General features: G+C 42.8%; 1 protein-coding gene across 3 annotated transcripts in view; it reads left to right on the forward strand.

Annotated features, from left to right (window-relative positions):
- Positions 1–894: 894 nt before the first annotated feature.
- Positions 895–12,532, forward strand: part of baz2ba (bromodomain adjacent to zinc finger domain, 2Ba) — a 73,289-nt gene continuing 61,651 nt past the window's right edge. For 2 of the 3 annotated variants that reach the window (XM_030080012.1, XM_030080004.1), the window contains exon 1: positions 895–1,066. The gene's annotated coding sequence lies outside the window, so the exon portion shown is untranslated. Of the gene's footprint in view, positions 1,070–12,532 lie in introns of all 3 variants that reach the window. The other variant, XM_030079997.1, reaches the window with a different exon arrangement.

A 12,532-nucleotide genomic window follows, 5' to 3' on the forward strand; every position in this document is an offset into this window, starting at 1 on the left:
AGGCAAGGACTTTACTAACGAAAATTATTAAGTGATTAATTCATTACATACCGTAGCCTGAGGATAGGAATATTACATGCCTAATAGCCTTTTAAAATGGCTTAAATCAATGAAGATTCTACATTAGTCCAACATGACCCCAGGATTCAGTTTAAATTACAACAGGTTTCTAAGATGTAATAATAAACATCAAAAACTTTATTTTGTATGCCACATCAAGTTACAAGGAAGAAAAAAAGAGATGTTTGCAAATATTGGATTGTACAACTTGTCTTTCCTCAAAAATGTGTATAGGTGGACATGTTTGGTGCATCTATATATATCTGATATATATAGATACATATAGGCTATATGTATCTATATATATCATACATAAATAATGTCAGGCTATATGATATAGCCTAACATGATCAGGGATGCCATTGAGGGTAAATGCATCTAAGTCCAATTTATCAACCTTTTGAGATAAAATAAATCTTTTACAGAAATTCGGAGCCTACTGTACATCCTTATAAATACATGAGAGTAAAGCAATCAAAGTTATTATAACGTGTTTTTTTATGGGGGGCGAAGGTGGGAGTGTACAAATAATAACGTTTGTAAAAATATATAAATGATTTGTTTTCATGGTGATCTACCGCAGGTCATGCTTTTAAGTTGCCACTACATCATCAAAGTTAGCGCTGCATCACTGTCCGTGCTGTAGAGCTAATTACAATGTCACATTAAAAGTAATAATGGTCAATAATTGTATCCTCCGTTTACTACTGCCGCTGCACAAATAATAAGTTTTCTTTGTGTGGCAGTAGTGAGCTGACGTCAGGTCGGTTCCTTGAAGTGGAGCTGAATAAACCTTGAGAAGAGTCTCCTTCAATCTGCTGTTAGTAACTAACACACACACTCACACACCGAGACTCAATTACTGCCCAATTCCCTTCTTTATCATTCGTCCCCGACCTCTTTCATAACCAAAATCGAACAAGGAAAAAAGAGGCGAGAAGAAGGTCACCCGAAGTGATACTTGAACTAAAACGTTGGGAAATAAGTAAAGTGTCGAAACTAAAAAAAAGGTAAGTGTTTTATTTCACAGACGCTGGTGGGGGTTTTTTTCATCACAGAACAAGCGATGGGCAGTGTAGCTGGCTTGATTTCTAGTTTCTTTGCTTTTCTGCTTGTGTCAACTGGATAGTAACTTGTTATAATGTTACGATGTGTTTCATTCAATCGCTAGCACGCAGTCGGCGGCGGTAGAATCGCTCAAATCCATAAAGTTTTTCTTTTTTCTTAATGTAAAACGAAGTGTTTTTTTCCTCTTGTGAGTGGTGACCTGATAGTGGGAATCGTCTTTGTGTCCCTCTCTCTCTCTCCCTCTCTCTCTCTCTTTGGCTGTCTCTTGCGCCGTTTGACTTAAGCTGTTGTATTTGCTATCAACTTGTTTTTTTTTTTTTTTTTTAATCTTTCGGAAATTAAACTTTCGTAGGCTTGACGGATATTGTTTGTTGCTTTTTGTGTACGGCTGGTGTGTACGGTTGTCGGTTGTTTTTTGGCTGCATATCTGTGTTGATGTTGTAATCGTAAGGGGTAACTAGGAGGCAGCTAGTGGACTGCCGTTGGTCCTCGCTGTCCGTTAAAATACATCCACTTTAATAGTCCCTCAACGCGAAAATAAAACAATTAGCGACAAATACATAAATATCCCATTCGACTCGGATTAACTTGGACGTATTTTTATTAATTTCTTTTTCCGCTGCGGTGTCGGGAGTTGGAGCTTCGTGTTTGCTATATTGGCCAGCCAGCCTGAGCTTACTATCGCGGTCGCTTCCTCAAACCGTGAGGCATGCAGGCAGGCTAGCAGCCGCTTGGCCGAGTTGTTGAAATTTATCCCTTTGTGTATATTACAATATCCTCCATTTTTTCTGCCCCGTGCAAAACAACAAGCCTCTCGCCATCTTGGTTGATTTAAATTCGTCCCCCCCAAGCACCTCTCTATCTTGTTTCCCCCTCACACATAACTTGAAGGAATGCGATCCATGTCTCTTTTTTTCCTCTTCTTTCTTTAACAGAGAGAAAGTTTTAGACTTGGTAAAAGGAAGGGGGGGGAAATGTTGCTATCACGGAGGCTGGCGTGCTGTGAAGTTTGTAGACAGAGAAAAATATAAGCCGGGTAAAAATATATAGTCAACGATGAGTTGTGACAAATTTAAACAGCGAGAAAGGGGAGGGATAGGGGGCTACAGTCAGTGTTACAGTGAGCAAGACATTTGCCATGAAAAGCAAATATAAAGTGACGTAGTGGTAGAATATTATGTCAGGATGTGCTTTTTTTTTTGAGGGACAGGTGGAAATGGCATTTTTGCAATGCTGCGTTTTGAGTCGAAATGGTACTTGTTTCGTAAATGTTGAATATCATTTTAGTGTTTCAGTGCTTGATCACTTGTGTTTTATGTATATCTGTGCAACTGACCATGAATGAATGAATGAATGAATGGATGGATGTAGGAGGGAAGGGAGGGAAGGAGGAAGGAAGGAAGGTAGGAAGGAAGGAAGGAAGAAGGGAATACTAATTACCAAGAATCCAATTAAATGAGTCCAGTTAAAGTGAAACCTGGAAATAGGATGTCATTTTAACATACGGCTTTAACCTAACTTTTTTTTGTCGTTGATAAGCCAAGAATTGCAAATTGCAGTCGTCAATATAGTAATGTCATGATTATAAAAAAATGTATCCCAGAAACCGTTTATGTTTGTGTGCACAGATCATTGAACTTAAGTATGACTTGATTTGCCTGTTTTTCAGGCTGAAGTCAAGCACATCGTGCATTTCTCTCTCTCTCTCTCTCTCTGTGTCTCACATGTGCAGACACACACACACACACACAAGTTTTGCATCAGCCCTGACTGAGCTGTAACACTCAAATGTTTCACAAGAGTTTATAAACGAGATGGACTCTTGCAAGAACAAACCGTCAGAGTGACTGGGATATGGTGTCCTTATACAATTTCTATCAGCATACCGCAAACTGTATTACTTCAGCCTGTCCATTTGCTCTGCCCTCCAGAATTGAACTTGATCTGCACTTCTACCTCATGTCCAGTAAGCAGTTTAAGGAAGTGGGTGGGGGGTGGGGTTGGGGGGGGCAACAAACCAAACAAATGCTTTGAGATGGAAAATCTAATAATTTCACCTCCCACCTCTTTTGTTTGCCCATTTATTGCTGCAAAGCTGAAGTGCAGAGGAGCAGATGTTTAGCCAAACATGAAGGCGCGGTGCCTCTGTCCTTATGGGGATGACTCTCCCTCCTCTCACTGCTGATGCATCGACATGACAGCTGCTTGATTTCATGGAGCTGCTAAGAAGCCATTAGTGGTATCAGTGAATTGAAACGGAACAGTTTCTTGCAGTTTTCCACCACTATTACAAATCGCTATTGTTAGCTTCACTTTGCGTGTGTTTGTATTGAATATGTGTGTGGGTGTGTGTGTGTGTGTGTGTGTGTTCGGTATGTGCAAGTGTTGCAGCTGAACACACAGCCCAATGAGAAGGACTAATACACTTGTGCAGTGTGTTTTCCTCATAATTTGAGTGAGAGAGCAAGAGCAAAAGGGAGAAAGGGGGAACAAATCTGTCAGAGCGTGTTTGCGATGTTGGTTTGAAATGAAAGCACACTGTGCTACCTCAAGCACACTAAAATCAGAGATGTCTCTCCTTGCCAGGCCAAGGGAAAAAATCAACTCTGGGTTGGAGTTTCATTCTCTCTCTCTCTCTCTCTCTCTCTCTCTCTCTCTCTCTCGCTCTCAAATTGGAAATGTTGTTTTTGAAGAGATAAAGAAGGACTTCCGCTTGACTTGAACATTCAGGAATTAAGGATAGACATAGTTAAGCCCTATTTGCATGTCTACCAAAGTCACAGCAAACGGTTGCTATTTACTAAGCTGATTAGGTGAAATTAGGTTCACGAGCTCTGTGTCTGGGGGTGCTGAATCTGACAGAACTTGGACAGCTTTTGAGAAGACAATCCCATGTGCACACAAGGCTGTATTCTCTGTAATCCTTTACTATTGAATTTCGGGCTATCAATTTTGGAGGAAGCCCATTGCTTTTTGTACTTTTTGAAATGATGTAAAGTGAGATTGATCTGCTTGATAGTCTTCATTTGTCTCTGATTATCATTAATATTAATAGGCCTCTCTGCAGGAAACGTGGGAAATGGCAGCTTTAAGGACTCCATATCGCATGTTTCCTGAACGGACAACATGTTGTCTCTTATCAGTGAGGTATTTCTGCACAGACTACATAAAGCATTTACGACTCAATCTCTCCGCCACTCTCCATGTTTGATGGCATTGATTTCACTTTTCCATATTTTGACAGAGATTAATTAGACTTACAAACAATCTATTGATAATAATGACCATCTGGGCGCCTGGACAAATCTCTCCATGTCAGCGCTGACACAGAACTGTGAAATTCACAGAGGAAGTATAGAGGTCTGCTCTGTGTTAACAGAATGATCCAAGAATTAATAGATAGACAAAGTCCTGCTTATATTTCCTTATCCCTCTCCATCCTTCTCTCATTTACATATGAATATGCGCGCGCACAAACACACACACACACACACACACACACAGCAAACAATGACGACAAATGAAATAATGCACCAAAGACATAAGGACTTTAACAGATGTTTTTGAAGTAGACATTAATCCTATAAGGGCTAATGGCCCTTTGAGAAGCAGCAGCATTTTCGCAAAAGCCCTAAAAGCTCCTCGGCATTAGATTGATAATGCCTCTTATTGTTGATGATCAAATTGGTGCTGCTGTGTCTCTACGCCTTGGCCTGCAGTTTTGTCTTGTGCTGCTGGCCCATGCAGGCTGCGCCCACATTGATATGTGTTTACGTGGCCTTATAGGTGAAATGTTCTCTCATTTGGAAAGTTGGTTAGCTCTCAGATGATCTACCTAACCTTACGTTACCTTGCTATTTTGGTCACACTACATGTCCGCTCGATGTCCTGATAATCATCAGGGTACACAAATAATTGTCTAAAGTGCATGCACAACCACAGTCACTTAACATGTGAGCCTTTTTAAAATATCGTGGTTGTCTTTGATCAGCATTGTCTGTATTTCTCTATATGTGCACAATGAGAAAAGCGTCTACGCTTTGAGAAATGGTGTTAGGATTGGGCTAATCAGAATGGTAACACGATATTTCAGTGAGAAACTTGCCTCCTGTACTATGTAGAATGCAAATATAAATGATATGATAGAAAAGAAAAAAGGCAACAACTGTATTTCTTTTTTTCTTTTTTTAAATATGTGTCTCCATTACGTATGGTGGATTAACTACCAGACAACAAGCATGGTAAAGTGCAAGTGGGTCACCCCATGTTGACTTTCAGGAGACACAGAAGACAGAGCGGCCAAATTTGGGAGGGGAAGGCGATAAGCTGCTTCTTTGCTGTTCGTCCCCTGGGCCTCTATTTATCATTCAATGTGAGAATTTCCTTGATGAAAGTCAAGGTTGTTTGTGCATGGGCTGTCTCGTTGGGATGCCTGTTTTTCCACTAGCAAGGTGAAAAGGTTGATTTTCCCCTCCAAAGAGATGCCGTGTTTGGAAAGTCTAGGCTAGTTTCTTTAATGAAGTCTCAAAAGGTCCTGATGATTTTTTCCACTTCAGGGCTGTTTTTGTTTTCTACATTAGTGAGAAGGTGAAAATACAGATGCATTACTCGGTCGGCAGAGCCAGGGTACGGCATGCTGCTAAGTCCTCAAAGTTCACTGTCTCTCTCCATCGCATATTCATGCAATGCCGATAAAGCACAGAACACGATCACCTGATGTGAGCTGAAAGCATCCATTTAATTTGGCCTTATCAAAACTGAGTCACAGAGAGCAGAGCAAACATGAGCCAAAACAAGTGTGCATTTCTGCCTAGAAAAATGACATCAGTGTCATATGGCATCACAAAAAATCAGTAGGTCTCTAAGGTTAACCAGACAAGGATGGGTCTAAAACAGCTTGAACCTGATGGAGGTGATTCTGTTTTTCTCAGAAATCAAACATGTCTTTTCTTTGTCATTGTGAGCCCTCTCCCTCTGGTGCTTAGATTACGATCATTTTGGTTCGGCAGGAACTTCATAATGGAGCCTATGATAATGGAAATGAAGTCTGAAAACGCCACTATTTGGTTTGGTGTTTATCACACCTTGACATTCTCAATCCGTAGCAGGGGGCCTGCTTTTACACTTTTGCTGGAATTTGCTCATGCTAGCAGCTCAAATGGGAAAGGATACTGGGATGGGAAAGGAAATGGGAATGAGGTTTTGGATGTGGGAATGGGAATGATATTGGTTTCTCTATTGGTGTGCCTCCTGGGTCAATGGGATTCTTGATGGTAGTATAGAAAAGCTTGTAGCAGGCAGAGGAGCTGAGAGCCTCGGCGGCTGTTAAGATGCACGCACACACACTCTCTCTCTTTCACACACACACACACACACACACATACTCGCTGTCAGAACACACATTCACACAGGCAGGGACAGGACACACACACACACACACACACACACACACAGTCATACACACTCATACACACAAATGCATGAGATTGTGCCTCGACAGCCCCCATTTATTGATCTTCTTCAGCATTTAAAATCTGGTCACTGCTGCCACAAAGGCTTTTTATTTTAGCTGTGCTGGCAAAGCCTGCTCCCAGCTAAGCCAGAATTTTAAATATTTAACTCCTACAGAACGCCATGAGAAATGACAAGGACAGAGGAAAACAAACTGCAAAACAGTCTGGAACTATAGAATAGGCATATTTGTTCAGAGCTATGTTTTGTGTAAACCATGCTGCTACAATCACCTCTAACTGTGCGAGTCTGTGCCACAGTGCAGCTTAAATAAAAAATCTGCATGTACAGCACCTTATCCATCTTATATTCATGGAATATTTGTTTCACTATTGTGAGCATCTTCCTTTCCTCTCCAGAAAGAGCTATAGCAGACTCCCTAAGCTGAACTTCCCTCAGTACTTAGCTACATGTCTTTACCTCGTAAGCAGAGGTGGCTGAAATGCGAGCAGTCATTAGATTAGTCATGTTTGGAGATGAGACAAGCTGATGTGATGTTTTTTAGCATCTTAAGGTTAAGAATCGATGCTCCTCCGCGTATGGAGAAGGGACTCAAGTAGGTCTAATTCACGGAAGCACTATAGCACACAGACTTACTGTTGTACTAAGTGCAGTCATTATCATCTCTTCCTTTTGAGCAGGTGTCAGATGTGTTTGCTTGAGTCTGTTCTCACTTTGCACAAAGCAAGAGAATGGAAAACTAAATTTCCCTCCTCTTTTTAGGAAATTGTCGGGCCGTGTTGCCAGTCTTTACACCGCAGTGAGGTGCCACGGAGAAAATGCCCTGTCTAGTTCTATTCGCAGCACATTTAGAAATAATTTGCCATGAAAAGGTCAAGGCACATTTCAGTGATCCCAGAGTACTGGCACGGTGTAGTGAAGGTCTAGATTACTTTTACATCAGTTACTTAACTACTAAAGCAGCAGCAGGTAACCAAACCACAGTGAGGGCTCCTCGTGCAATTGAACCTGCTGTTGTTTTTCTCCCATCCAACCATGAAAACATAGCCTGCTCAGTTTGCCTTGTGCTGTGGCATTGTCCCGCTTTCCCTCCCTCCCTTTCTCCCCCTCTCTCTCTCTCTCTCTCTCTTTCTCTCTCTCCCTCGCTTGCTCTCCCTCTTTCTGAACGATGACACTGAGAGACAGCTGTAACGTGAGACGCCTCTCGATCCTGGCAGGGGCTTGGAAAGCCGAGGCAGAGGGAGGGAGAGGCCTTTATCTGAAGCTGGGGGCGCTGACCTCCCTCATTCCCCCTCTCCTTTTCTCCTCCTCTCTGTCCCCCTCTCCACGGAGCAGCGAGCGTCTGGTAGTATATCCTATCCTCCCCCCACCCCGCCAACAGAGGCCAAGACTGCACTTCTAAAAAGTGCCATGTGAAAAGCGTTGTGTCCCCATTGCAGAAACCTGATGAAATGGTGGGTGTGTTTCCTGTTGAGAGCTGGTGATTTCATTTTAGCGACTGTGGGGAATAGAATAGCCAGCATCTGTCCATCAGTTCTGAGTTAGATGGATGTGATTGTGTTATTTTACAGAATATGGTCAGTGATACTTGCCTAGCACTTGCATGTGTGAGAGTGTATGTGGACACTGCTGCCTGCACATTTGTTTGTTATCTATATAAGAAGGCTATGAGTGAGGGGAGGGTGCGTGTTTGTGTGTGTGTGTGTGTGTGTGTGCTTGTGTGCATGTGTTTTGCATGGAGATAGAAGCATCTACACATCCCTTGGCCTCTAGGCTATGGCTGCTAAATCCTCTGTGAGAGCTCCCACATGTAATCCAAACATTTAGAGCTAATTTAAGCATGCAGGCAGGAGCAGCATCCTTTAGGAAACAACAGATCTCTCTCTCACCAGCCTCCAATGTGTGCGCGTGCGTGTGCACGTGCTTGTGTGTGTGTGTGCATGTCTTGTTGTCGCTGGAGGGAAATGAAAGCACTCAATCACTCACCTGTCAGAGTACTTCAGATTCTGTCCAGAACCCACAACCACGCACACACACTCACACGTGCACACATATGTACACACACACTTACCCCTGAGGGTTTGACAGGACTGGCCCTTTATTGACTCCCTGATCGAGGAGACAGCAGATCCATTTAATAGAAGCTCCAGACACAGAAGCATAGACACCAAATGGGATTCACATCTGCTCTCCACACAGTTACACTGACTGTAGCCTTTTCCTCTTGCACAAAAGACCTGGCAGTCATTTAGAATTGTGGTTACACTGTGTAGTGAATTCAATTTTGAAAAGCCAATACTAATTGATCTCACAAACAATGTTGATTAGAGAAAAATATGTCTTTCATTGTGGGATACGCAGAGGTTGGCCAACAGTTTCCTTGTCACTGTTGCAGTGTAATTTCACCAAACCAACACTGATGCGACTCCTCGCCACATCTGGAGATTGTTTGCTAGGAGGGGAACAGTGTCATGACACCGAGTCCAGCCCGGGTTACAGGCATGTTCAGTTGGCCTCGGCCCCTGCGCTCCCCAGTTGGCCCTGTTTTGTGTAAAGGGGCCGCTGAGTGTTTTGGAAGGCCAGTTAGCCAGGGGGTTGCTGGGAAGAGGTGTGACAGCTGTGTTGGTCACGGCTGCTCTGACCTTCACACGTCATCTTGATGGATCGAGAAAGCTGTAACGATACTCTAAACCTGAGTGATGTAGGCCTCTGCTGGCCTGTTGATGGTCTGGCCATATATTGCGCCGATATTAATGCTCTAAGGCGACTTCAACACTAAGTCAGGTACACTTGAAAACGGTTTTGGTGTTCCATCCACACTAACACTTAGAGACCGTTTTTCCAAAAGCCCACCGTCCACACTGACATGCCCCAAAATACTTCATGTCCCCTATTGAGCATGTGTGATACTCTGACTTGGCATGTTTTCAAAAAGCTCAGTTTTCCGTGTCCACACTACAACAGACAAGGTCCTGTACTTCAACTAAAAGCATATTTGTACCATTCCTGTCTACTACACAACAAAAATTATGTTTCTTTGTTCTTACACTGCTATTCTAAAGGCCGTTCCCTGTCCCATTAGTAATTAATATTCAGGAGAAAATGCAATGCCAAGATCAGCAGGTCACCACACAGGGTGGCCTGTGAACAGGATTTATTGAAGGAGTGGGTCGTGAAGGGGCAGGGTCATGTTAGTTTTAGCTCAGTTACTTTTGGTTAGCGTTAGCTGGGATGTAGCAACTCGATCAAACTTGGCTTGTAAAGCTGTGAGGTTAATTGGTGGTAGGTGGGCTAGAGGGATGGCAGTAGTAAGCTACTTTACTTTTCATTGCCTCTTATACCTCTTTAGTTAAACAACAAAACAAAACACAAATGTATTGCATTTGATGATATGAGACCTTTAAACACGACAGGGAGTGTTTTCAGAAAGCTTTCATATATGGAAAACATTTGCTTAGTGTGAGTGGAAGGCCAAGAGATGTTTTCAGATTTACCTGGCTTAGAGTGGATGGAGCCTAAATGTGACCATGGACGGCTGTCAATCAGGCCAGGAAGTCATGTCGCACATATGGGTTTATTTGTCGAGTGACGGAGATTTATCTCATGGAGAATAGAGCAAGAAAGAAGGTTGATTGACTAATACGGCAATTGGCTCTCGGCCATAATGACACTATAATTATCATGGCGACGCAAAAACATGCGTCCATACATAGAGACAGCTAGGCACTCATGGACACACACACACACACACACACACACACAATAGAGCATGGCGTCTCCTCTCACTCGCAAATGGATTGCACTAATGTTTTGAGCTTTTCGCCAGTCTCAAAACGCTTTACTTTGTGTGTGTGGTGTAACCCGTTCCCTTGAGATGAGACTTGCTCCATCAAGTCAAGGAAGAAACCATTTAGTGGAATGACAAACACACTCACACACACACACACACACACACACACACACACATCACTTTTGAGAAAGCTGGGAGGATTTGGATTGCACTTAGACAAACGTTTCACACACAAGTTCTTTTATTCCTCCACCCTTTTTCCTTCTTTGCCCTGAATGCACACACACACACACACGCACACACACACACATACAAAGGTACACACACACACACACAGATTCCATTTTGTCAGCTTTCAGCCCCAGATCATGTAACGATAAAAGATGCTGCCCTGCAGTTAAACACTGCCAGTAAATCACAGGGCAAAGAAAGCTGGGAGAAGCACTTATTTTTAAGCAGCATGAGAGACCACACTGGGGGAAGGGGGCCGAGGCAGATAGGGTAAGACAGAGAGAGAGAGAGAGAGGAAGAGAGAGCTTCTTTGTGTGCTGTGTACTGTGCATTGTGTGTGATGAAGAGATGAATCACTGCTATTTAGGGATTGGTTTCCTGCAACTGATTGTGTGACGACTCGGTGGCGTACAGACTGTCAAGACTTGCCTGTTTTGTTCTGGGGGCTTCAGGAAAATGTCTGCGGCCAAGTCTCGCTCGCTCACTCCCACAAGGCCCCGTGTGCCAGAGATCAGCAGAGACAAACACCTCACCAGTGTCGCTCGCCTAACAAGCCATCAAATATTAACAAGAAAGGGATTTTAGGCCAATCTTGATATGTGTATTTTCCGAGTACACTTGTTTTCGGCGCTTGAATACAAACACAGTAACTTGTAAAGAAGGCTCCCGAGCAGCGAGATTGTGATTTTCTCCCTTGTTTTCTTTCCTTCTCCCAGCTCTGTCATCAGGTCACACACAATATTTTGCCGGGCATAGTTTTTCGTGGCTGGAACAACAGCCTGACCCTTGCATTTAAACCCCCGTTCGCAGATGCCTCAGCTACTGTATTTATCTTTAAAGTAAAGCCAACGCCTGTGTGGCCGGGGTGGGGAGTAGATTAGGGAAACCAAACAGGTTGGCGCTGAGATGATTCAGAGACAACATCATGACAGCTGTGCATTGTCCATGTGCAAGCATGCCTGGAGTGCAAAAGCAGATAATTATAACTTTGAGGATCGTTCCTGTTTTCCTGTTTAGCTTTTTTATTTATTTATTTATTTATTTTTTTTTTTTTGGGTGCGTCTAACATTAATTAGACGGAATCTGTAATTATTGCAGGAAACGGTATTTGGCTTGCTACTCAACAGGTAATAAATTCAATAACATTACCTAAAGCAATAATTTGTTATATTAGTTAATTCAAAAAAAGGCGATTGCACCTCTTCTCCCTTATTAAGTGAGCAGGTTTTCGCGTGTGTGATTGCAAAAGAGTCGAGGGATGTTTCGCCTCGCAGCTTTTTAAATGGATTGATTTGTTTTTAATAGGCTGCCAAAGTTTGTCTTTACCACCATTTCTTCACAATGAAATATTGTGATTGAATTATGGGCTTTAGATTCAGGTGTAGTTTTGTCTCCCTCCATCTGCCATGGATGTAGCACTGGGTAAGATCTTGCAGCAAGATGAGGTTAATACACTAACCGCCTGATTCTCACTCAGGTAAATGATGGCAGACAGCATTGGCTTTCTTATCCAGTGTAATTCACCTGCCTGGTAGCTGGCAAATGATTTTCTGAGCTGAAGCCCTGTGAGCAAAGATCCTTTAATCATCCACTAATAAGCCTTTATGAAAAAGCTGAAGATGAATTCAGCCTACCTGGCTCTCCGTTATCATTATCACTGCTATGAGTAATCAAAGTATTTGTGTGTGTGTGTGTGTGTATGTAGTCGGCGCATGTGTAGAGGTTGCGTGTGTGTATGTGCAAAAGGTGTAGATGATGAGGGGAGCCATTACAGTTCGATCAGTGCACTTATTATGAATACTGTCAGTCTAGGTGATGTCTACTGCTGATAAATTGAGCCGTAATGACAGATGTGCATTGCATTACACACTATAGACTTACACATGACTGCAGGGCATCCAGAGGGACACA

Source organism: Myripristis murdjan, chromosome 3 (assembly GCF_902150065.1).
Source record: "Myripristis murdjan chromosome 3, fMyrMur1.1, whole genome shotgun sequence".
In the NCBI taxonomy this organism is placed as follows: domain Eukaryota; kingdom Metazoa; phylum Chordata; class Actinopteri; order Holocentriformes; family Holocentridae; genus Myripristis; species Myripristis murdjan.